The sequence below is a fragment of the Strix uralensis genome, chromosome 1 (assembly GCF_047716275.1).
Source record: "Strix uralensis isolate ZFMK-TIS-50842 chromosome 1, bStrUra1, whole genome shotgun sequence".
Lineage (NCBI taxonomy): Eukaryota > Metazoa > Chordata > Aves > Strigiformes > Strigidae > Strix > Strix uralensis.
This window is the reverse complement of record NC_133972.1, coordinates 31,855,432-31,881,753: the sequence shown is the minus strand read 5'-3', so window position 1 is coordinate 31,881,753 and position 26,322 is coordinate 31,855,432. Positions and strand designations below refer to the sequence as shown.

The 26,322-nt window shown below is 35.5% G+C and overlaps 1 protein-coding gene across 7 annotated transcripts in view; it reads right to left on the bottom strand.

Moving 5' to 3' along the window:
- TBC1D5 (TBC1 domain family member 5) overlaps nt 1–26,322 on the bottom strand; it is a 329,005-nt gene that overhangs the window by 231,746 nt on the left and 70,937 nt on the right. The window lies entirely within an intron of this gene.

The following is a 26,322-nucleotide window of genomic DNA, read 5'->3' as shown; positions in this document are numbered from 1 at the left end:
TTTCTCATGCTATAACGCTGCTGGGCAAAAATCAACATCTTGCCTAAAATGCCAGTGGTCTCTTTTCATCTTTATTTTCAGCAAGCAGCAGGGTGAGCACGTGGCAGGTCCACGAGGACAGGTTAATGACCATGCAGTGAGATGTCAGACCACAAAAGGTATGAATATATTTTTAAGGCTAGCTAGTGCCATTTATTAATCTGCAACTCCAGACTTAGAAATGGTTGTGAAAATGTTAGAGTAACACTAAGTGAGTCAGGAAGTTTATGTGCATGTGTTTTAGGTTGGTGTTTTTAGTGAGTGAAAACTAAAAAAATAATAAATTGGATTTAGGAAATCAGATTCAGTGAGACACTTGATAGAAATGAGACCTTGTTTCTTTGGTACTTAAGGCATGTATTAGGGGCAATGACAAACTTTAGAGTAATTCTGAAGAATCTGTCCTGTCAAGCTAATACACCAAATCTGAAATTTTGTAGTGAAACAACAGTTTCATTACATAAGATGACAAAAGAAACAGCAGAAAACTTACAGTGACCAACTATTAAAAAAAAAAATTAACATTAAGGTGGCGTGCTGTCCTGTTATTTTTTAAGTTCTTCTATTTTTGTACATGTCATCTTAAGGACATCACATCAGTTAGTTTCAGGTTACTTCCTCAGGATTTTGCAAAATTCCCAGTATGGGCCAAATACTTGGTTAAAAACTATTTTCTGATGACCTTTCAAAAGCAGCATCTCTACAGTGTGCATTTAGACCTGTACCTGAGCGAAGATGGACACGTCCATTATGAGGCTTAACAAGTGCTTCTTAGCATTACTCTACATTCTCCCATTATTTGTTTTTCTTTAATACCACTGAAGCACAGTTTGCATTGCTAGAGAGGTGTTATCGGTAATAACTGATCACTTGGAATGGTCTCTTTTACATCCTGTTTACCTCCCCCAACTTCAAGAGCCTGATATGCAAGTCTTATTCATAAGACTTACTTCATTCAGCACTTTTTGTAATTATTTAGGAGTTTCCCCGAGATAGAATAAAGATCTTCTTTTAGATACACAGAGTCCTTGCAATTCAGAAATTAGTATATTCCAATACTATGCAATAATCTTGACTTCCACACTGGTTAGGGAAACTTGGTCAATAACACTACTGAATTAGGTTACACGTTTAATTAATTATTTAACAGAAATAATAGAATAGTAAATAAAACTGTGAGCCATTGACTATGAATAAATATGTTCTTTCAAAAGGCTACTAAAAATTCCTCACAGTAATTATTATTAATAATAAACTATTTGACTAAAGGAGTAATCACTGTCATGGATCACAAAATAAGTGACACAAAATGAAGTACAAAATATTCATGTAAGAACAGGAACTAGATACACAAAACTGATACTGTACACAAATTCCTTTCAGGTGCAATTATGTTAATATTATTTTGGCATCTTTACTTCACAGGGAATTTTAATTCAGAACCACAATTATCAATAAACTTTCTTCACAAAAACTACCAGTCTCACCTCCTAGCCTGATTTCATACAATCCTGCAAACAGCAACTGGTTTTATATATCCTGTGGTAAATTCACTGACAGATACTGTGCAGGAACAGACATTTAGAGCATACATGTTCTCTATATGGACAAACATTTCCTTTCTCTTGTTTAATATGCCACACAATTTATAACAACTTTCTATTATATGGTGTCACTCACAACATACAGTACCCGTTTCATATTGATTAAAAAGTGTTTGAAAACATTTTATCACATTTTACAATACAGCCTGCATGTTTAGCTCCATTTTTGATATCCACAAATACAACAGATATTAAGCGTGGAAGACATCATGAGTAGATCATAAAACAAATACTTTGACCAAAACCACAGGGCATTCTATGCTTTCAATCAAACCACAGCAATTAATATGAAATTCTAAATACAGAATATAATGCCACATAAATAGTATAACAGCCAAGTCCTGTCTAAGAAGCCATATGTTTTTTCCCATTGTTCAAAAAAAGGAGATGACTTCCCGTCACTTATGTTTCTGATTAGCAAGGTGATTTATGCCACAATCACTAAAAATGCCAGCAAGTGAATGAGAAAATGCATAGTGACTGCACCAGATGTGCACAATAAACAGGAATCCCATTGTAATCTCTGGTACTTAGTTTATATGAAGGTAATGTAAGAAACACTCTTGGATATGGCAAAGTCACTCTTTTTTTACATTTGACTATAAATGATATGAAATAAATTGTGTGTTTTATACTTTATGGCATGCATACATTGATAAATTAGGTACAGTTTTGTATCCTGACTTATCTACAAGACAAACCTGGCTAAGATCATGGGGATTAATTGCTTCAGAAGTGTGAAATGCAGCTTTTCCATTCTTTTCTGCACACTCAGTGAAGAAACAATGATTAATCACTGTTTAACTATTCTCTTGAGGATCTACAAGATTGCCAAAGCAGGACTTATCCTCATAAATCCAAAAAACACAGGTTTAGATTTGTTGCCAACAACTGAAAGAACATGAACTTAAAGCCATTCGTTATCAGATTAAAACAATGTCAAGGCTTTAGAACCCCCTACCAGTGCAATATTCTTTTTAATCTGCACCTAACAATGGGAATTGGATTATCAAATCAGACTTGAGAAAAATATATGTATTTGTATATGTGAACACATCCCCTGTTATCAGAAGTAAAACATCCTGATAATAATAAAGCCACTTGCATTACTCCAGGAGAAGGAGCATCTTTAAACAGGAATGTTTCTATTGATATTAATGCTCAGTAAATAACAAAAACCCAAACAACTCAGTTAAAATTGCATCCATTTTCCTTTGTTTGCAACAAATCCCACGTATGTATACAAATAATTTAAATGTGTGAGAATTTGTTTAAACATCTTTACTTTTTGATACAGGAGTGTATTGATAACAGTGCTTTACATTTATCTAACAACTTTATAATCAGTATTTAATAAAAATAACTTTAATAAATAGCTCACTTTGTAAACAGATCACATGATCATATGAGAAAGGCAAAAATTTCCTTTTAAAAACTTCCTCCATTTAAAGAAGGTATTTATAAAAAAGAAAAATTTTGTCAGAGAAATAAAATACACTGCTGCACAGTTGCTGGCTGTATACAACAGCATCAGGAGTAACAGCTTTTTCTAAAAAGATTCAGTTTAAAAATTTTAATACCTTTTTCTATGCCTTTAAAGGGATACAAGAATAACTAATGACAAACACTTTCTAAAGATCCCCTCCGAAAGCAAAACAAACAAAAAAAACCCCCTACATTTAAATGATTGTGAAATGAGGAATGAAATGAACGTTTCATCCTTCAAACACGCCGTGTCAGTAACACACAGACTGCTGCGGGAGAGAGGGAACCGTGTCGGAGCTCCCACATCCCCGGGAGCTGGGGGAAAGCAGGTAACAGCCTGTTGCTGACTGGTGGTGGTGGCCTGCGGCGGCCTGCAGCTGCCCCCACCACTGGCTGGGTCCCTGCTTTGCCCCACGGCCTCCCGCTCCTCCACTCCCCTGTCAATTTAGGGTTTTTTCCCCCAAAAAGTTCATGCTGATAATATCTCCTACTTGGCTGTACACAAAGTTTAACAAACAAGAAGTCCACACTGAAAACCTCTGTAACTTGATCACGCCAACGTGCCGTACAGCTCTCTGCGATGCCCCGGCAATCCTGCCCCAGGGACAGTGCCATCACTTAATGTTACTACACATCACCAAAGCAGCAATCTTTACCATGGAAATTGGGGTGCTAGAATTTTAATATTGTACTGTAAGAGCCATTTGCTGCAGAAAATCCACAATGTGTAAGGAATTAATTTCTTAACGTTATTCCTATAAACATGACAGTGAGCCAGAGGTCACCAGCAAGACACAATCCTTCCCTAGGTGAAGTTAGCTTCAATGCACAGAGGACAACGGAAGAGGAGATTAAGTTTTATGCAGACACTGTAAGCACACACTCTACACTGGCTAAAGTACTGGCTAAATACATGAGAGATAAATGCTCATATGGATTACCCTTTCACTTGCACCATCAGTTTGAATTTTCTGCCATTTCTCTTAGTTTCACAAGCTGGAAGACCTTGAATCAGTCCCAGGTCAGTGAAGGTGTTTACAAGCTTGTATCCCTCTCAGAAACAACTGAAAGCTAAGTTTGTAAACTCATCAAATTTAGTTTGGTGAGTTCAAGCTTCAGGCACTAAAAGAAACACTTCAGTTAACATTTCAGCTCCCTTTTCAGATCAGTTCCTAGGAAGGAACAGTGTCCTCAATCAAACCCCACAGTACAACGAATATTCACTCCTGCTTGTAAAGCTCTTCAATATTTCCAACTACAAATATTAACCAGACTATGTGTACTAGGATTTTCACACTTAAGCAGACCAATATATTCTTTTGCCTGTTCTAAGAAACATCTGATAAATATTATTCCACTGTTATCCAGTATTATCTGCTTTCTGAGGTGGGGCACATTGTTTGAAAGACAAAACCAACCACACGATGCATCCCTTGCCTACAGCAAGAAAATAATTCACTGCTAACTTGGTCATTAAACAGAAGTCTTTACAAACTCATATATGCTGAGGTTAACTGCTCATAAAAGTGGTTTTAACTACAGATTTTAATCTTATTTACCTAGTTGGTACCGAAAACTGTTCTTTTACCTTCTGTCCGGATATGCAACTTCTAGTACCTAATTAGGAGGAGTGGTACATTACAATTATTGTGATATTAGTAATTTATGCATTATTAGTTTTAGGTTTGCTTTAATCATGTTTCACCATGCACTGGAATGTGAACGCTGTAATATGTGTTATCTTCCATATTAACTATGCAACATGAGTGAGGGGGAAGAAATACCTAAACATTAGAATAGTCAAGAGTTATGGATCCTGATGCTACCAGAGTAATTTAAAAAAAGGGAATAAGATTTTGCTTTGCAAATGGCTAACATGTAATAAAACAGCAGATCTTACACTGTTATATTTAATATATATACTTTTTTATTATGAGGCACAGTGTATTTCTAACAAATTTCTTATTGTAAATTAGAAGCATGTATGGCAAATCAGATTACATATTAAAGAGAGTCTTTGAAATGCAGGGCCTGATACAGTAAGAGTTACATAGGCAGGTGCATGTTGTTCATAGCAATAGGAACATTTTTAACTACCTTCAACCATCTTTTTCTTGCTATCTAACAACTGTAATAACTTTCCCTTCTGTTGGACTAGCCAGCAAAATATTAAAGGTTCAGAGAAACGAGGAATATATAATATTACAAAACTGGTTTTAGAAACAAGCATTACTTGAAAAATTCATCCAAATATTTTTGCAGCAATCAAGAAAAATAATGTATGTGCTGATGTTGAAAGATGCTCATCATCAGCATGGTCACTTTAATCCCTATTTTAAGGGTACTCTCAGCAATGTTACTCTTGCAAGACATGCAGATAGCAGTAACAACACTTTATTTTTTTTCCTACCGTTTTCATTCAACTAAGAGAAACTGTCCTGAGGAATGCAGACAATCCACTACTCCTCATTCCAGCTGGACTTCCAAAAGGCATTTTACCTGGGCATAGAGGCTTCACTGCTTACAATACACCTGATGAAAAATGCTCTACAATGTCTCCCTAGTAATACTACTAACTACTGTCAAGGCAGTAATACCACCCTGGGCTTTCCTGCATTTATTTCCCATAATTCAATGAATTTCCCAGTCTCTTGTTTCTCAGCCCTGTATATACATGGGCTAAGTCGCAGGAACTCTGAAAATTTCAGGATGAAAACATTCCTTACGATCCTTTTCCTTGGACATGAAGGAACTTTCCACAGTGACAAAAATGTTCCTCTATATTCCCCTTCTGGACAACTCCGAGACTATAGAATCAGTTTGTATAGGAAATAATTTCAAATGAGTTTCATCTCTTTCCATATCACTTATTTGAGTCTCCTCTTCCTACCATACATAACTTGCATACAGACATACATGCACAAAAGAGGCACCAAGATACTGCAGCACAGATATTACTACTCCCCTGAAGCAAGATGAGAAGACAAAAACATTAAAAATGCTTAATGGAAGAATGTTTAGCACAAAGCTTCTTTTAAGACACAATACAGAAACAGAAGTTCACATGTTAGCTCCTTAAGCAGTACCTTGGCCCATCCCCACATACCTTTGGGATTCAGTGTCGCAGTGAGAAATCTTATATGAGGTTGTATAGCACTCATGAGCTTTCACAGCGACCACGCCATGTCATACCACCCCTCGGGAAACACCCCTAGCTCTTTGCAAGTGTCAACTAGTACTGAATGCTTCAGAGCATCTTTTCAGCAACACAGACTACAGTATCACCTTTTTCAACAGGAATCAAAAGCAGTATTTATCTCCATTGAATGCAATAGGTACTACAACCTAAAGCTGCTGAATGATACCTCTGCTCTCCCACACATCTTGTCAACCAAAGCAGAGTTTTCTATGACAAGATTTTTTTTTTTTTGGTACACCAGACAGAGATCTCTCAAAAGCCAATCAGAAATCATGAAACAAATTCACAACAAAAACTAAGTTATAGCCAAAAGCCTCACTGCCTTCTGTTTCAAACACAAGGAACATTCCTTCAATTCGGCATCATCTAGCATTGACAGATGGAAGCACATACCTACAAAAATCATACCCTTCCCAGAAAAGTGAATGAGAGAACTGCCCCATATAAAAATGCTAGTCATATTAATAAATATCGATAAATAGGTATATATTATTAAGACCAGTTGTACTAATAAATATTGCTGGGGTGGAAAGTACCTTGAGATTTATTAACGAGGGTAGGATGAAAATCTGTAGAAGAGAACTGTGTGAAATACAATACTTACTGTATTACAAACAATATCATCTTTACTACTACAACTGCATTTGTGAAAATGAAGCATTCATATATATATGTGCGTGTATATGCATTTAAAAAAATCAGAGAAACAACATTTATTTTTTCTCAAGTGCTAGTGGTCATAATCTCATTTAATAATGAGAAAATTCTGAAATATACATCATTTGGCCAAAGCCAGTCTGGATATCTGGATGTATGGATGTTTTTGCAATTTTTTGTGGGAAGTACTGAAAGAAAAAAAAGTGAGGACTGCAACATTTTCTAGTTTTGGCTATTCAAAGAGTCACAAATTGAATTAATGAAGTTTTCACAGAACACAAACTTCCATATTTTGTTCATATCATAGCCTACAATAAAAACATGATTATAGAAATATTTGAAAGCCAAAATGTCTTAAGAGCATTATTTCTCACATCTTTTGACTCAGAAGACTTTATCATTTCCATCTACAGGTCTCAGATTTCATCCTTATCTTTATTCTTATCCTTTATCTTACAGAAGTTCTCTGATCCCACATTTTGAAACAGAAAAGGAATGATGCAGAGGAAGTTGAATGCGAACTTCTGCACCAGTAATGTTTCCACCACAGATCCAGAGAACTAGATGGCCACATCAGAACTTGAATCAGAACCACCTGGACACTATCCAAGACAGACTGAAATCAATGGCATTGCTAGGGCCCACAGGGTTAATACAAGGTATTTAACTAATAAACAAAGTGACATGTCATAATTTCTTTCAAACACTCTCCCATTTTTTTTTTTTTATTAATATTTATTGATGCCTAAATGGTAGCAGAGATCCTTGGAAAGTCCAGTTCTGATTGTGTAAGGTTATGGTTTTCAAAAGCAAAGCAGCTGCTCTCTCCAAATTTCTCTCAGAATTGTGCTTCTTGAATCTGGAAGAAAGGTCACCAGACCAAGGAATAACAGGGAATGTTACCTGAATGAACCATTGCTTTCTGGCAGGAAAGGAATTTCACTATGCTCTATGGCCAAAGAAAATTTCAATAGTCATATTAGGCATTTAATTAGGCATATTAGGCAATTAATTTAATAATCACATTTTAATTAGGCAAAATCATAGTGGTTCATAATACCTGTGGAAATGCACCTGAATTGCATAGATCCACCCTTAAACCAAAAGGCTGGTTGAATGCAGATGTATAGCTCCCTCCCACCATCACAAAATTAATGGATGGATACTGTCTCAAGCTGGAATTACAATTTTACCATTATTATTTTCGTAAAATCAGCAACCATGAGAGTACCAAGGTACAAGGACCAAAGGTTTATACCAGTTTCAGCTGACTACGGCAAAACACTTGGACACTTCTACCAAAGCTAGAACCCATGCTAGAGCACAGCTGAGTTACTTCCCTAAAACGACCAGGGCAGGAAAGGCATGGAAGGATCCTAACAGGCTTGAGCCTAGAGATTAAGGTTGCTCTTATTCCACTAGAAAGTAACAGTAAAAGAAGTATCTTCCAGGGGAATGGAATCATCTGTGTGTGCTGCAGTATGGAAATGACTTCTCAAGGAGGCGACAGGGAAATTAAAGACAGCCTGCTCACAAAAACATACAAAACTAGCAAAGAAAAGGCAACAATATCTCAGAGAAAAAAGGTGGCTGAAACCAGGCTTACAAGTCATCACTACTATGGGTTTGAGACTGAATACTGAAGTTTCCAAAGTAGTTTTTTCCTGAAAATTCAAGATACACAGCTGGAACAATTTTACTCCTTTTTATACAACTTCCTTTCCTCCCCATGCGGTCTGACTCTTGCAATGTGAATGAATACATGTGCAGTGAAGGATTAACACATCACTGATTTTTTTTTCCTGTTTAAATAATTCTGTGTAGGCAACAGAATTTATTGGTGTAAAGTAGGATTTACGATAATATATTTCCTCTTCAAGACATAAATAAGATTTCTTAATAGTTTTCTGTAATTCATTTTCATATAGTACCACATTCTCATACATTTACTAGCATAATGCATCTGCTAGAATAGCAATTGCATACCCTGAACACTATTTTAAAAACTCTTCAATACTAACAATCTGCTAGAAATATTGTTATCTCTCTTCTTCCACAATTCATTGTCTACTTCTTGCAGCCTTTTATCTTCCTACTGTATACACTGGATTTTACAAAAATTAAAAAAACCCACCAACCCACAAACCAGAAACATAAGAGGTTTCAAAGAATATGAAAGCTATCAAGCTAAAAAAGTAGAATGTTATACTGAAATAATTATCTGAAAAATTACAGAAGGCTACAGGTCTTTATTTTTCAACATTTCCCCTTACTGCATGTTGTATTGCCTTCATTTTCTGAGAAGTTAACTTTTCAGTCTCTGGTGGTGATAATTAGAATACGAACTGCACATATGTCTGTTTTTTTAACGTGGACAGAAATTATGTAATTATTCAAATTATATCAGAATTTATATTCAGAAAATTGGTTGTCAGTCAGAAGTGTCTTCTTTATAAAATGACAAAATGACTGCACTAAGAGCAGATGAATTCTAGCATGAATATCCACTTACAAAATTCTCTCTTTGGTTAACATGTTCTCAACGTTTTAGCTGTCTTTGCTGGACTACCTTTTACTAGCAAGCCTTAGGAATTTTTTTTCCACCACAGAGGAGCTAAGAGAACTAAAAGAGACCAGAGTAAAGAATGGAGTGTGTCAGAGAATAAAGGACTTGACTGCAACTACATCTTAAAATTTCAGCTGCCTAGTACAATACCAATATGCTGAAAAAATGTTTTCGATCTATTTAATGCCAGTTACCTGAAATACCCTCTGTGAGTCTTAAGAGTAGACCTATTCTGTTGGCAGTGCCTTTTTCAGAACTTTCTTTCAGGAGCTCAATTGATAGTATGACACAGGAGAGAAACATCCAGAAGTACAGGTGAAGTTCAGAGGGCCTACCTAAGCTAGAAGTTATTTTTCTAGTGCTATCCATGTAGGAAGTGCATAGATGTTCCAAAATACAGAAACAGACATACACATGCACGTATTAAAGTTATTGTCAGTGTATAAGTTACTACTGTCCTGAGACTGAAATAATTTATGTAACATCTGTTTTCATATTTTTTCTAATTTTTTCTAATTAACATGCATATTTAATGCATAAATGCTCAGACCACCTATTTTTCTGCTGATTTTGTCCCTTTCCTAAGTCATGTGTTCCTGTGGGGTGCTCAGCATAGATGAAGCATTAAATTTGTTTGGAGGAATAGTGGGTGAATAGTAAACAAAGTATTTCAGACTATCCAAAAGAAGAAAGTATGCTAAGAAAATAATCTAAAAAATCTGCTACAATGAGTTATAATATAAAAATAAAGGTACTTCCCAAAGAAATACAGTCTTGTGTTCATGCATCAAAAGTGGAATGGGAGTCAACCCCCGCCCCTGCCCAAGACATTAAGTCAAGCGTTTAGCCTCTAAACTTTCAGCATCTCTACTTTAAGCTTGGAGTCCAGCATGGAGTGAAACTCTGAGCCGGTGCAAATCAAATTTTAGTCATGTAAGATGCTACAGTTGTGTTTTTTTCATTTGTCATTGCCAATGCTTAAAATATTAACTTGATGCTAGACATTACAAAGCACTAAAAGTCAGCTGTATCAGAAAAAGATCTAAAACCACAGTAAATGTTGCTATTATATTGTGTTCTTCACCCAATATCAAATTGTTAAAGTTAAGTTAAAAATCTAAAATGTTGAGGAGAAAATAAAGTCAGGGGAGTGGAAAGAAGTTATCCCTTTACATTTACAGCACTAGAAGGAAAATAGCATATGTTTATACAATCAAATTCTTCCTTAGTAGGCCTTATAACTATGAATATGTTTTAGTCCATCCTTCTCCTATAATCTTGATGCTACAGATCTAAACTGAAGAACAATAAAAGCACATATCATTCTTTTCTATATATATTCTACATAAATATTGGTTTTGCTGTACATCATTTACCTTTGTGTAAATTTAAAATCCATAATGCAATTCAAAACAGAACAAGAGGTGGGAAGGAAGCAGGGGACTGTTACAGTTCTTGTACCTGTCAAATTGTTTGTTTTGCTATTCATGGCAGAAGCCTACTCATCCCTATAGATGGTATGGCCTCCCTGTCCAAGCCTAAACAGACCATTTGTGTCCTCCTGGGTCTGAAAGCCTCTCATGCCTAAAGTTCAGATGTTCCTGAGCTCATCCCATTTTAACCATTACGAAGAAAGAGACATATTCCTCATTTGCTAGCTCACCAGAAAGCAGAAGACATGATCAATGCCTATCACTGTTAGCTTTAACTATCTTTTCTCAGCACCTTCTCCCTACAGGTTTCATGAGATGAAAAGCTGGAAAGGCAATTACATTCCCCAGAGTCACGGTACATTGTTGACTGGCAGATGATCCAACAAGGAGCCCTGAAAGGTGGTGCATCTCCCACTTTTAAGCAACCTGTTCTTTAACTGACATAAATGGCACATCAGTTAAATGCAGGAGGCATTTATCTTTCTTCTTTAGCCCTTTTGCAACCTCAGACACATACATATTTTAAAATAGTAACCTTCTCAATTGCCACGAAAGACAACAATCTGTCTTTATTGTCCCCAAATCAGAAGCTGGACATGTTACATTTCTTTGAACACTCTTAAAAAACATTCAACCTCAAGTTGAAATATGAATCCTCTCAGAGTATAATAAAAATTAGGAATATGAACTCTCTATTCATACCTGAATAGCAATTTACCACATTTTAATATCAAAACTAAAACAAAGTGCACCTGATGAATATATAAATACTGCAATCTCCTGACCTCAGTTATTACAGTTGGGGTGGCCTTCAATGAAAGTGAAACCTGGGTCTTTGCCAGTACTTACATGGAAGATCTTAGCAACATACATTCTGTGAGCAAAGTGGACATTTAATACAGCCAAAATCTCTGCAATACTCATATTTCTTCAGCATTCTGTTGATATCCTCCAAACTGAAGAACTCTGTAGCTCTTTTGAGCTTTCTAAGCATCCTTCTTTACCTTTGCATGTTTTTAACACAAAGAATGTTACCAGCTTGAATCCTGACAAATGTAGATTTGTAAGAAGTGTAAACTGGGATTTATTAATGCATCAAAACCAAACATGAATCCTCACAATCTTGCCTCAGTTACAAAGCATTCCCTTGTTGCAAACTCTCCCTTTGGCTGGCCACATTGCTTCTTTAGTAAGAATGCTAAAAGAGCCTGTGGATAGCTTCTTCAACCTCCCCTTCTAATCCTGCCCTTCTCACTTTGATGAAAGACTTGACCAGCAAGCTCCTCTTCCTCGGGTGGAACAGAGAGGATACCACCCCCTTTGCTTGCCTGAGTTGGACACAAATTTGCAAGGCTTTATGAACTAGTAACTTGTAGCATCACTGCAAATTTCACTGGTGTGTATTTGAACCGTGAGGTATAAGAAGAGGTTTTCAGTAAAGATTTTCTCAGATGCCACAAAAGAATCATTGCATCACTGCAACTTTGCTTATATCCTACGTTAATACTTCCACTATAAATTAAGGTGGCATCATTATGGTCACTATCATTGAAACGATCAACACAAAATCTGAAGCACTGCAGATTTTCCTCAGTTGCTAGAGAATAGAGAGGAATGTCTGTTATGCAGAATTGCTTCCTCTTGAGTGCAATTTTTTCAGGTGAAAAACAGGAGGGGAAGATGGCACTATATGACATGGCTTAACATTGAGTTAGAGGAATTTCTAACAGCTTCCATTTAAGCTATACTTGAGATTCTGTATTAAAAAAAAAAAAAAAAGTATCTTTAGCACTCATACTTTTACTTTTTACCAATAAATTCTGAACTAAAACTTCACTAGGTTTGAAAATTCTACTGTTACCATGAAAGCATCTTAACTCTTGCAGGTGAGCCATCACTCACAGTTCCCATTGTTCTCATCATTAATACTAATTTGCATATTAAATGAAAAGGTATACTGAAGACAGCTTCCTAGAAACCCCACTGACTTTTCCTTTTGCCAATTCTAGCAGTCCAGAGACACACACTCACAAAAAATGGAAATGCAAGTGTTTTAAAATAATTTAGCGTGTTGCTAGTAAGAGAGGATGGGGTCAACATGAAGTCCTTAAATATGTGGCTGCAGTATAATATCTTTTGTACATAATTTTGTTTATAAGCACTTCTCACCTTCGTTGAGCTCTCTGCAGCACAGAACAGCAATCTGACTACTATGTCTCATACGTAAAAGCACTGTGATATCTCCTGTGTAAACTAATATAGCTATATTTCAGAAACACAATTTTCATCAATAGGGAATCAAGTCCAAACTAACAATTTGTACCTTATTAAGAAATTTCTGACTATGAATTTGACTCAATTTTCTCTGTCAGTAACATTTACAATATTTAGAGATTCGAGGAAACTGCGCATTAACAAAGGCCTGAAAAACCTTTGGGTTTGGTGGTGCTAGCATTGTCTGTAAGCTCAACAAACTGCTGTATTCATTTACCTAGTAAAGAATGCCTTTGCAACCAGCTGGGAAAGGTAGACAAATCTGTCATAAAAGCTTTTTTATGGAAATAAAGTTACATGCTCACAAATTGTAAGACTAATCTACAAAATATTTTGAGCATATGCACATACAAAATATCTGTAAAGTGAAATTAAGTTTTCAAAGCATATCAGTTGCACGAGTGCATATCAAGATTCAAGAATATCAGGTTAAAAGGCACCAAGCTATTATATCCAGTATATTAACAAAGAGCTATCATCCCATCTTTTTATTACCTCTTCATGCAAAGATTGAAACTGTGAAACACAGAGCACCAATTACAGAAACAAGTATCACATCTTTCAAACTATGTATTATGCTTCATCAAGACTTGACTCGACTTTTGGTCACTGTGCAATTGGTGTGTATTAAGTTTGCAAATGGATATGTGAAAGCTGTGCATTTAATAATGAATGCATGACTGCTTGGTCAGGGAATCGAAGAGATTCACCAGTGTAACGATATGAGAACCTGCTTTGATAAGCTTTGTATTTTTCCAGCTCTTAAGTGTTGTTAGCATCTGTTTATCTTATCAGGTGTTTGAAACAGTCTTAGATGTACAAATAAAAAGGAGTCCTGAACAAAATATTTACCCTCCAACTACAGACTTTTGAAATCTCTGATAAAGCTACTGAGATCAGCAGAGGAAAATAAATTCACTCTCTTTAAAGACTGTCTTCATTCCTTTCTGCCTTCTCTCCATGTTCACCTAAATTTCTTATGGATTTGCAAGGAAAAGTGGCAAAATATTTGGCCTTCTAATTCCCAGGCACCTAAAGAACTGCTTAAACAACTTCATACATCTTTCTTTTGTAAAAGCACAGCTCTTCCTGCTGTGGACAGTAGACTTGATAATAAGCATCACAATCTTTCTGGCAACTTCAAATCCTTCAACACAGCCAGGTCAGGTTGGAGACTTTTCTGCCTTCCTCAGCAAAACAGAATCCTACTGGATTTACATGTTTTATAAGACATGTAAAATTCACCTTCTCAGGTAACCAGTAGATGAAAACGTACAAAAGAAGACCTACTTCTTCAATAAATCAGAACAAAACCAGATTACAAAACGGCCTTATCTGAGAAAGATGGAGAATAGGTCTGTAGCTGTGAATGTTCAGCCCTTTCAGTTGCGAGGGGTAGAAGAAGGATCATAAACTTGATGCTGGTAGGAAGTCTGAGGTGAAGGAGAAAGGTACACGCACTCTGTGTGATGTCTCATTCATACAGGAAGGATGACCTGCACTGAGCACACTACTGTCGGGTAGCTGATGGATTAACTACTTATTATTGTCAGAATTTTTTGTTTTCCCAACTTCTACTTTTAAAAATTAATTAATTGGAAATAATTAATTAATGCTTCTGACATACTATGCATCTTTAACCTTAACTCACCTGACAGAAGTTTGATTTCTACCTACTCTATTTTCAAAGCACATCAAGAAAGAAGTAATAAAATCTTTGAATGTACATGGGAATGATCTGTTCCAGTGCCAGATTTTAAGTAAAAATGTATGAATATAGCCATCTTGATCATAACACCAAATGAAAATGGATGAATGTGGCCATCTTGATCACAACGCCATGTAGAAAAATACCACTGTTAGTGTGTTCAAAACCTCTGAAGCGGCTATCAAATATGGTCACACTCTGCGAGAGAATACATGCATACAGGTTACTGAAAATCATGATGATACCAGCAGTTGGAAAGACAAACACAGACACGTTCTATCAAGTTGTGTGCATCATCATCTTTTTTTACTATCTTTGTTTACTATCATGCCTGCCTTGGACCTCCACAACACAATAGAAATTCTTTTGCTCTTTTACTTTCTCCACCACTACCATAATATGAGACTGTATTTCCTTTTTTTGTGTTCTGACTCATCCTGATAAATACTCCACATTGTAAGGGGGTCACTAACTCAGCCCAGCCTCTTGGTGAGCCAACTTAAGTATGTTTATATTGAGAGACTGCATTGGTAAGCTGCAGGTCCCCCAAAAGCATATACAAAGCTAGCATCTTTACAATGATTTACTGAAAGCAGCAGCTCGTTTTAATAAAACCATCCCAAAACATAAAATTGATTGAACCAACTGCTGTGCAGGGCATACACAACAGCTGATCAAAATCATTCAAGATTTTTATTCCTATAGAATATCTCCAGAGCTTGTGGAGTTTTTCCTACTTTATTACTTCAGTTCTGATACACAACTCACTTAGGCAAGCAGAAAAATTAATGCTGACTGATATATGCTCTGATACTTTAACCAGAAATTTAGATAAACTCAAAATAATCTCACACATAAAAAACCAAAGAAAAAGCCAAATATACTTGATAATCACCAGCAGTTTTCATAATGTAAAGACTATTATCTTTCCAATTATCACTCTTCAAATGATATAGCATGCCTTGACTAATTGTATCCCAGAGAAGCTTCAAAACACACCACACAGATACTCTACAAGGGCACATTTCTTCCATTTCAGAAAGTTTTAATGGATAGATTTATAATAGCATTTTAATATAAAAAAGAACACTGTGCTTTAAAAAGGCAGAAAAAGATGAAAACTTTTTCCAACCTGAAAAGATACCATTGCTAACTTTACTTTCCTTACACAAAATATCACCGATAAGAGTTTATCTTTTTTGTTGAGCATAACAAAAAATTCACCTTTTCAGAGTGTGCTACATGAAGCCTTGCTTGAATTTTATATAGTAAAGTAATTTTATGGTATTGTGTCACAATGAAGGACAAAGATAAGCCAACTGTTTAGATTCTTCTCCTTTATGTTGTGGCTTTGATCACTAACAATGCTGCGTGAACAGCCAACAGAAGGCTGACATTTCATAAAATATGCAGTGATAAAAACTAATACTGTAGCATCTGGGAGCGATATATAAAATGCAGAAATACACCTAATAACTGTGATCTTAAATTACAAGTTACTAAAAGCTAAATAAGCAGCATACCTAAAAGAAAGAGAAAGATTAAGACACAATTTTTGTACTTTTACTCCTAAAACAAATTTAAAAAAATTAATCCAAGGTATGCTATCTATTATTCTTAATTCCTCTGACTCCCTTGGATCTTAAAAGCAGCTTTGTAGAAGAGTGCTTTTTTGCTGTATCATTAGGTATCAGCAAAAGCTAAACACATTATAAGCCTTCTTTGTGCTGTATTAATGCTCTAATGCTTTGTGAAGTCCCCTTTATTGTCTCTTTTAAAATATCAATCACACAAAATATATATAAAACCTGGCAACTGACTCTTCACTGTTATGGGAAAAGAGGAAGCTCTATTATGACCAGAATAAGTAAAAATCCTTCCAATAAACTGCATAAATTAAGTAAATCTCAGAATAGAAATTACATTATTTTCATTTATTTACCTTAAGAACATTAAGAACATACAAGACAGGCCACATAAAATGGAGGATTACATCCTAGAAAACAATGAATCCCTAAAGAACTTAAAAGTCATAGTAAATAACCTACTGCGCTTTTTTTTGCTCTTGCTATGTTGCTGCAGCTAAGAAGCTAAAAACAATCCCTGGGTGCATTACAGGGAAATATATGGTAGTACTAAGGACCTGAAATTATCTGCACATATGGCATCACTGGAATGCCATAACCAGGCCTAGTATCTTTAATTTAAAAGAAAGTTGAAATTAAAAGGGCCCAAAAAGGAGTTACAAGAATTACAATCAGGAAAACCTTCTTGTTATTTTGTGTGTGTGCGAGAGATACAAGATCAGTATATTTAGTTTAGTTATGATAAGGTTAGAGGTGACTTGATTGAGATCTACAACTTAATACATGTGAAAAAGATGTAATAGTCAATAACTCTCTAATCAAGCATAGAAAAGTATAGTAAGACACAATTACTGAAAAACAAAATCAGACAAATTTGGTCTAGAAATACATCATCTTAATTATTACATCAGGTTAGCTAGGCACATAATGCATCTCTTTTCGTATCTTAAATATCAAGCTAAAGTTGGAGTTGATTTTAAAAAATAAGAATTAAATCTTTACCTTGCTTTATATCAAAGATGGAATGGCTAAATAATCAAAATGATCTCTCCTGCACTGAAAGCAGTTTAATATTAAAGAAACTGCAATACACAATTAACTTTCAAAGACAGTTTTACAGACCAACTCTGTTCTCACTTACGATTGCATAGATCATACTTTTCTCCAGTTACTCAATATGAAAAAATTACTTTATCTAATGTAACATAAAAATAATTTTAGGAAAGGCTGCAAGTATATTATCTATCTTTACAAGAATACTTCATCAAGAAACAAAGGAAGAGTGACCTATGTGGTGCAATAGGTTAATCGACCACTGGTCATTCACAGCTCTACATAACATTAATATGAAGCCGAAATGAATAAACAAAAATCAAAGCTAAAGTAATTGCCCCAAATAATCTGAATATAATGGTGCAACACCTGCTTATGGCACCATAAGATGGGTAGGACTTTGTCAGCATAGTTATGAGATCTAGAAAAATGCCTAAAGACCTAATCGTACCAAAGAAAACATAATGAACTCAGCTCTTTAGTATTAGGCCCTCATTCAGTAGCAGGGGAGAAGAAATCATGTATCACATGAAAAAGAATGCAAAAGAAGATCCATATTTGGTGCCTGAAGAACCGTGAAGCATATTTTCTGTCTCAAAAACCCATAACAGATTAAGTATGTGGGAGGCAATTGTCCTTGTGCTTATAATTAGCGTCCGAATTTAGGGATTTCACTGCTTAATGCACACCTACCCGCCTGTTATTCTTACCATGGCTTTTTTGTGTCACTTAATGGAGATGAATACTCTTTTCCCACCTCATATTTACATCAAGGCTATTTAATTTTTTTAGGCTGCTATAATAGGTTAAACGGCAGTCTCAACATCACTCTTCATCTCCCACTGGACAATGAATGGCATTATAAGACTGAGAATAGATGAAGGCATATTTACATTCATAATGTTCTTGACTATAACATTTATGTAAATTATGATTTTACATTTGCAAATACTGTAATTCTCAGTTTCAATGAATACTTTACTACTCTTTCATCATTAACTTCCTATGTACATTACATGGAGAGAAAAAACCAATGAAAAATAAAGAAACTAAGTGCTGTGATCAGAGGGGTACAGATCTATAAAAGGAAAAAATGCTTTGTTTCTAAAATGATCTTACCCCTGTCTAGACAGGGTGCTGGACTACACCTGACTGCTCATTTGGAGTGCATAAATCCTATAGAAGTTTGTAAGTAGGTAACGAAAATAACCCCAACAAAATCAAACAACTGTATTGCTGATGAAAATGAAATTTTTTTCCCCCATCTGTATAAATAGTATTTTTTCTATTCATTGATGAAATGCCATGGAAACACTGTTAATTACAGGCCTGCATGTAGAGTTTGGGAACATGTTTACAGATACAAGAATGAAAACCTCACAAATATCAATTTTCATTAACTAAGCCGTTGCTCCACCAAATAGGTAGAGTGATTTTTAAAGATCCTCAGAGTGGAAAAGAAACTTTTCCATTAAGAATAATATTTACCTCTCATACCTATCTTAACACATATACACTTGCACACAAAACCTGTGTATTTCTACGTACACTTTGTCAGGATTTTTCTGTGATGGTCAGCTAAGTATTTCCTTCAATGTTTTAACACGTAAATCTGACTGAAAAAAACTATGCTTCCGGAATGCAAAACTGTCAAAGCAAATTGGTCCAAATATTCTGACTTATTTTGAAATGAGGAATTTTTTTGTGCGTTTTGTAAGAGCTTAGTATGACATTTTCAGACTATAAATACAAATATATGTAATGAAACAGCTTTCAAACTACCAGTCTCAGATACATAGGTTATTTTTAAAGAGGTGATTCCCTAATACTTGAGAACCACTATGTGAATGAAGAAATGTTACTCATCTTAAGGAAGCAAAACTGGGCATGTCAGGCCTGTCTATAATGAAATTGCTGGTTATGTATGTCGTTTTTCAAGTTACTCAACATGTAATCATTAGAAGACTCAACTTGAAATGCAAGGACTGTGTATACGTTCAAAGAGAAACTCTTTGAAAGAACGGTGACATTTCTGGTCACTCTTACCTTTGTGCCATGTAATAGAAATAAATCTAAAAGGACTTTAAGCTTCTGTTCCAGTTTGGCAAGTGGAAAATGTATGGACTCAGACAATGACACAAACCATCAAATGGTCTCTTCCATTAAGTGTCACTTCCCTTTCCATAATTACTTGAACCAATTTATTTTCTGTGGAAAGTACTAAATTTCCAAAGTTTCTGCTGAATGCCTGACAAAAGTGAAGTCAGTAGGGGTATCACTGCTGCACCGGTCTGAATTATCGTTACCAAACAGAAATCCCTTCCTTTCAGCACCCTACAAATACTGTGAAAAGGGACAGTTATTTTGTGGGACTTCTAACATTAAAACCTTCAGGGACATTGAGGAGACCTTTCCAAACTCACAGAGTTTGTTTGCATTGGAAACAGTGAGGTAAATCTAATACCACTCCCCAATACTTGCCTCAGGAAAAGTACTGAAACCTTAAACTAATCTCAACATTAATTTCAAAAATTAAAATAGTCACAAGAACCAAGATGCTGAAAACTATTTGAACAATGCTTAAGTATTACATACAGCTCTTACCACAATCCTTCAAAGATGCTTGCAGATGAATTCTTCTGAGTCTCAGGTTCCTGCATTTTAATTTTTCCTACTAATGATATATTCAAGAAAGCAATTACATCAGAAGAGTAGTGTCAGAAAAGTTACAAAAACTATGTTAGCCAAATTTTCTTCTCAAAGGATCCAGAAACATAAGGCAGATCCCCGTGTAGAATAAAAATGTCATGAATGAAGAAATCTGCTGAATACTAGAACTTTATTTTTTATATGAAATAGTTCATCCTTTACATGATGTATTATATTATCTTGTGAAATGAGAAAAAGATCTTGTATGAGAATGTTTTTATATGTATGCTATTCTATTACATATCTTTGCTAAAAACTAAATTAAAACCAACCCATGATTGCTTCCCCCCAAAAATGCTACAAATCCATGCAGCTTTCATAGCTATAGTATTCATGCAGAAAAATAACCACAAATTCATTCAACATTTACATTTCATTAATCAAAATGCATTTAATATGCGAAATGAATATAGACAGATAAAATTAGTTGGTCACTACTCATCTAGCTGGTCACTATTCATCTTGGGGCAAAGTTTCACACTATAAAATATTCTCAACTGGAGCACTAAATCCTGATTAGATATAATTACACACTGATTTACAACTTAAACATTTAGCTATTTCCTTTGCTTTTGTCAAAACTTATTTTTTACAAAGTAAATGCCTTTTTAAAAGTTTTGAAGCCAAAATCCAACTGAAGATACTGTATGACTTTTCTGTTAAAAAAACCCACCACAACCCCCCCCCCCCAAAAACCTACCTCACTAAATTCCTGTTCAAGTATTTATATTCATACTGAGAAAACTCAGTAACAGTTTGAAAATTCAGAAAAGTACTCCTCTATTTGCTTTAGATACTTTCCAAAGTCTGAGTCTAAATGACCAAAAAGAAACTAAGTACAATCTGTGCTTTCAAGAGCAGTGTGTAATTAAGGTCTCCCTACCATTTACTCAGGGAAGAAATACTGTTGCTTCTGGATTTTAAATTCATTAAATGACTTTCCTGTCAGATGGTATAAGTGTCTCCAAGCAAGAGTGTCTTGATCTACTTTTTGTTGTTACATTTTATGGGAAGAATACATTCACCTAAAAAGAAGAGCATTTTCTTCCTTTTCTACCATCTACTCCCCTCTGCCAAATACAGTTATGTGAGAATAACATTTTTTTTCTTGGCTCCAGCTTGGATCCGATTATAGAGTATATTTCTGGGATTTTGAAATAATCTAGATTAATATCCCAAGACAAAATTTGAATATTTATAATATAGAGAAATTCTTGCAACTGATCTACAACTCCCTTGCAAAAGACGAGAAATAAGGCAAGCTTCAAGATACAAGTAACATTCTGGCTGTGCTTTTATGACCTCAACATTGCAAGGCACACATGCTTCTGAACAACAATAATAAAACAACATTCATCCATTTCTCCTAAATCTTGTTCAACCATTTGTACCACAATCAATGCTTATTAAATTAATGCTTATTAGAAAAGATCTGACACAATCAGATATGTAACATTGAGAAGACTACTGCAAAAGTTAGTGGCAAGATTTTGATCATCCTTTGAAAATTGTAAAACTGTAGAAACATGTTTTCAAAGAAAGTGTTTAATATGAAGTATGTACTCTACATCGCTCAATGCAACCTTGAATAAAGCCACATGAAGTTGCTCAGAATGTTCTGAGCTTTATATAAAGATCCACATTAATTTACTCAAATACAATAGAGCACTGATAATAATAACTTCTGACCATTGTGGCTCCTATTACCTTAAAGAAATGTTATATATTTAGTATGTGTGTTCACTGAATAAATAGCACTCAGCAATGTGCAGAGGACCTTAAATTAGTAGGCAGTTGGTCATCACTGTCACTTTAATTTGCCTTTATTCATCTTTCCATCTAATTTCAAATGCTGGCCAGTCACAACAACCACCAAGAAATCCTGCTACTTGTATTGGAGATACAGTCCTTAGTACTGGACTCCAACTGCACGTGGTTGCCATCTACACTGGTATCATTCAGTTTATGTTCAGACATCCAAATCAGTATAACTTAAGAGTAAAAAGCACTAAAATTCTATGAACTTCCTTAAGAATTTGTCCTAGAAGCAAAGCATTTTGTAAGTCCCACAGTATTTCTTGGGGAGGAGGAGAAGGAAATGTAAGAGAGCCAAGGATAGCCATGAAATAGCATCCCTTCCCCTTCAACAGAAGTTGCAGACAATTTTTTAGGGATTAATTTTTCCTTAAAACTTTACTGGAACATTATCATAGCTCTGAACACATCAGAGACAACACATCTACGGTAACAGGATCACTTCAAACATGCCAAAATACCACTACAATCATGTTTTTAAATTTACAACACTGGCAACACATCTTCTCCCCTCCATGGTTTTCTTCATGCAGAAACACTTAAGAATGACACTTTTAATCCTTTATGAACAACTTTAACAAATTCTTACTAGCATTTAGGATCATTTAAGATAGCAGTTGTCTCTTACTGAAAAAGAAAAACACAAATAAAAGTCCTCTGACCAGAGTCAAGCAATACCACTTGTTACCACTGTGATGCTTCCGAAAAAGTTTGAAGGTCAAAATGCAGAAGAGACGGCATATAATCAAACTATATAAAAGAGACATACATAATAGTAACCAGGTAACAACAAAGGCAGGAAGTTGCTGTCAACAAGTACAATCATAGAATGGTTTGCATTGGAAAGGACCTCTAAAGATCACCTAGTTCAACCTGCCATAGGTGGGGGGGACATCTTCCACTAGATCAGGTTGCTCAAAGGCCCGTCCAACCTGGTCTTGAACACTTCCAGGGAGGGGGCATCCAAAACTTCTCCGGGCAACCCATTCCAGTGTCTCACCACTCTTATTATGAAGTATTTCCCCCTCTTTTAGTTTAAAACTAAAGGCCTAAATCCCTACAGGTCCTGGTAAAAAGTCTCCCTCCATCTTTTTTATATGCCCTCTTTAAGTACTGAAAGGTCTTCCATAGTACTGGGGTTTCCAACTAGTGAGGCTGGTTTCCTGGTTAAAATGAAAACGAACTATAAAACAGGCACCAAGTGCAATTAAAAAAGCTCTGCCAGACCTGGCTGGGTCCTGTGCAAGGCCAGCTCAGGCTTCAGAGCCACACTGCCCAAAATAAGACGCGGGAGGCAAATGAGGCAGCCTGACAGGGGGCAGGGGCAAGGGAGATGAAGTGGACAAAGACTGCTGCCAGAGACAACTTGAACTAACAAGGATGTGAAGCAGTACCAATTTTGTCAAGTGAGGACCAGCAACATAAAGTGTATAAATCCTGACATGGTATCAAGAGAAAAAAAAAGGATGTCTGAAGCCAATAAGCAAGTAACACACAGCAGTGCTACTCCTCACCAGGAGAACCTAACAACTACTGAAAGCTATGGGAACGACTAGTCCTGAGGTGATATTATGTACCCTTATGGGGAACTGATATAACTTGCTTTTAGTAATTTGCAAAATAACTCTCCATCCTTTGAAGCTGCATGTCCTGCAAGTTTTGCTACATATGAGAAAAAAGTTCTTAGCTTATGGATATCTCACTCTATAGCCAATCACTGCGATACAGCCATAAATTAAACATAGGCACATGGGCCACGCATGCTGTAGGAACAGCAACAACAGAAAAACTGCAATGAATGCATGTTGGGTGGTTTTTTTGAAAGACTTGAAATGTTCTGCTCATACAGATGTGTGATGACCTCTATGAGCTGCATAACAGTGTACCAAATGGGTAATTTAGTTGCTCCACAAACCACAGATTATTGTAGTATTTAAGAAAAGATGCCATCTGTAACACGATTGCAAGTCACCAGATAGTGCTTTTAGACTGATACAGAAGTTTATTTGAACTTAAAGGAAGTAACTGACAAATTATAAAATGCCACCTATTCTAGACCCTGTAAGAAAACACAAAAAAAACACTTAAAGATTTCTTCTTAGAAAGTACTGCATTTCAAATTATGACTTTCTGTAGTATTTAATTATCTGAGTTATTTCCTCTGAAAAATACAGTTCATGTTTCTTGATGTTTCATAACCCAGCTTATAAAATGAAGACTTTAGAGCCAGGCTGCAAGCCAATTACCAACTATTATATGGGATTTAATTACTCCTTAAGTCAAAGGAACTATGTTTAAAGCTATATAGTACTTTGGTTTCCTTATAAATCATTTCAATAGTGCAACTTGTTTGACCAGTTTCATTATTATGTCAACATAAAAAAATCTGAAACGCAAGAAACTGGGAAGTGTTAAATGAAATCAATCTTGGAGAAGACTGGAATAATTTTTAGCAGAGGGAAATACAGGAAAATAAGTAACTGGCATTTACAAATATTTTCTCTTCAGATAAATTATTGGTCTTAAATATAGGTTTAACAAATTAGGAATAATAACTAAAACAGATGAAATGATCATTACCACTTCCCCACCGAAGAATTCTTAATATGATTTAATTCAAAGTCTGAGAAATCTATAGCATACCAGTCCTGAAACAACTGTGTCAAGCTTACTATGAAGCAAGCAAATGGATATATAATTTTAAAACAATTATACACAAGTCTGAAATGCTAGGGTTCCTCAAAAACATCAATTGCAATGTTCTATTCTAAAGCAATATTCATTGCTTTCCTTAATGAAATTTCTATTTTCTTGTTTTCCTAAGGAGAGCTGTAAGAGGCAATACGGCCAAGGACAGAAGAGATTCACCATTCAGCAAATGCGGGATGGGGGAAGAAAACAGGTGCATTTTGGCAGTCTATTTTAATCACGAAGACAGAGCAGGCAATTTCATTTTTCTTTCTTCCCTTCTCATTTTCACTCAGCAACCAAGAAGCAGCAGCAGATCTATTGATTATATGCATACTATGTTATTGCATGGGTAAGTAAAATCAAGAGATGAAATGGAAGGTAAGAGCAGCAGTCACTATTTCGAGTTTGCATCTGAAGTATCAAGACTTGCCTGTAGCCTGGTCTACCACTGAACAAGCATAATACCTACTTTGCAAATGAAAGATATCTGACAGGTTACATGAAACCCCTGCTGCCTGAAGGGAGTCTTCTTCACTGGTCTGAATGCTGCCTCCAACGCTTTCAGTGAGAGAGAAGGGAAGCATTACACTACCGAATTCGGCTCACTCTGAACTCACCGTGGGGGTAGAAGCCAACTTTGTCAAAAGCCTTAATACTTAGAGAAAGATCTCCCAGGCTTGTTCATGAGTGTATAAATCTTTTTTTATATTAAATGTATATTGAACTAACTAGAATATTCAAAAGCTGCTATACCAATTTCAACAATTTTAACTAGACTTTGAAAGGCACGTACCTTCTAGTAAAAGGAAAAAACATATTTTTATTAGTTTTTCTAAGTAGCAAAATAAAGACATTCCCAAAATTATGTAGATTAGTTCACTATAATTATTTACTATAGCATTATCATGTCATTGTTTAATTTCACAAAGTTGGATGCAATGAAAAATGATCTTGATATAACCTATAACAAGCGGTCTAAACACTTGAACATGTTGAAATCATATAACCACCCATGTACACAAAAAAAAGAGTAAGCCACCAAAAGCACAAATCTTCACTTCTCAACTCAAATTTTTGACAGTTCCAAAATTCAGGCACACATCCAGAAGAACTTTCTGCCCCATGTCTGGTCAGTAAAGAAATTGAGGTTAACCTTTAATTTTTAATGTCACCTGCAGCCAGTGACTGCTTTTTCTAATGCAAGTGACAGATAAACAGCAAAACACTCCCAAGATGATACACAAAGCACCACACACCATAAGTGCATTTTTATTTTTATACCAACTCAATTTCTCAAATGGATAACCAATGTTCCTACTAATTTACATTAAGAATTGAGTGAGGCATGAAAATTGTTCTGATGCATAGGCTCTAATGTACTGCATAGTGTTCTGTACTTTATTGCAACACTGGATAAAACTAACTACACTTAAAAGGTACAGAAACTATACATACAAAAACACAAACACATACATGTCTTACAAAATCACTTCAGAAAGGGTT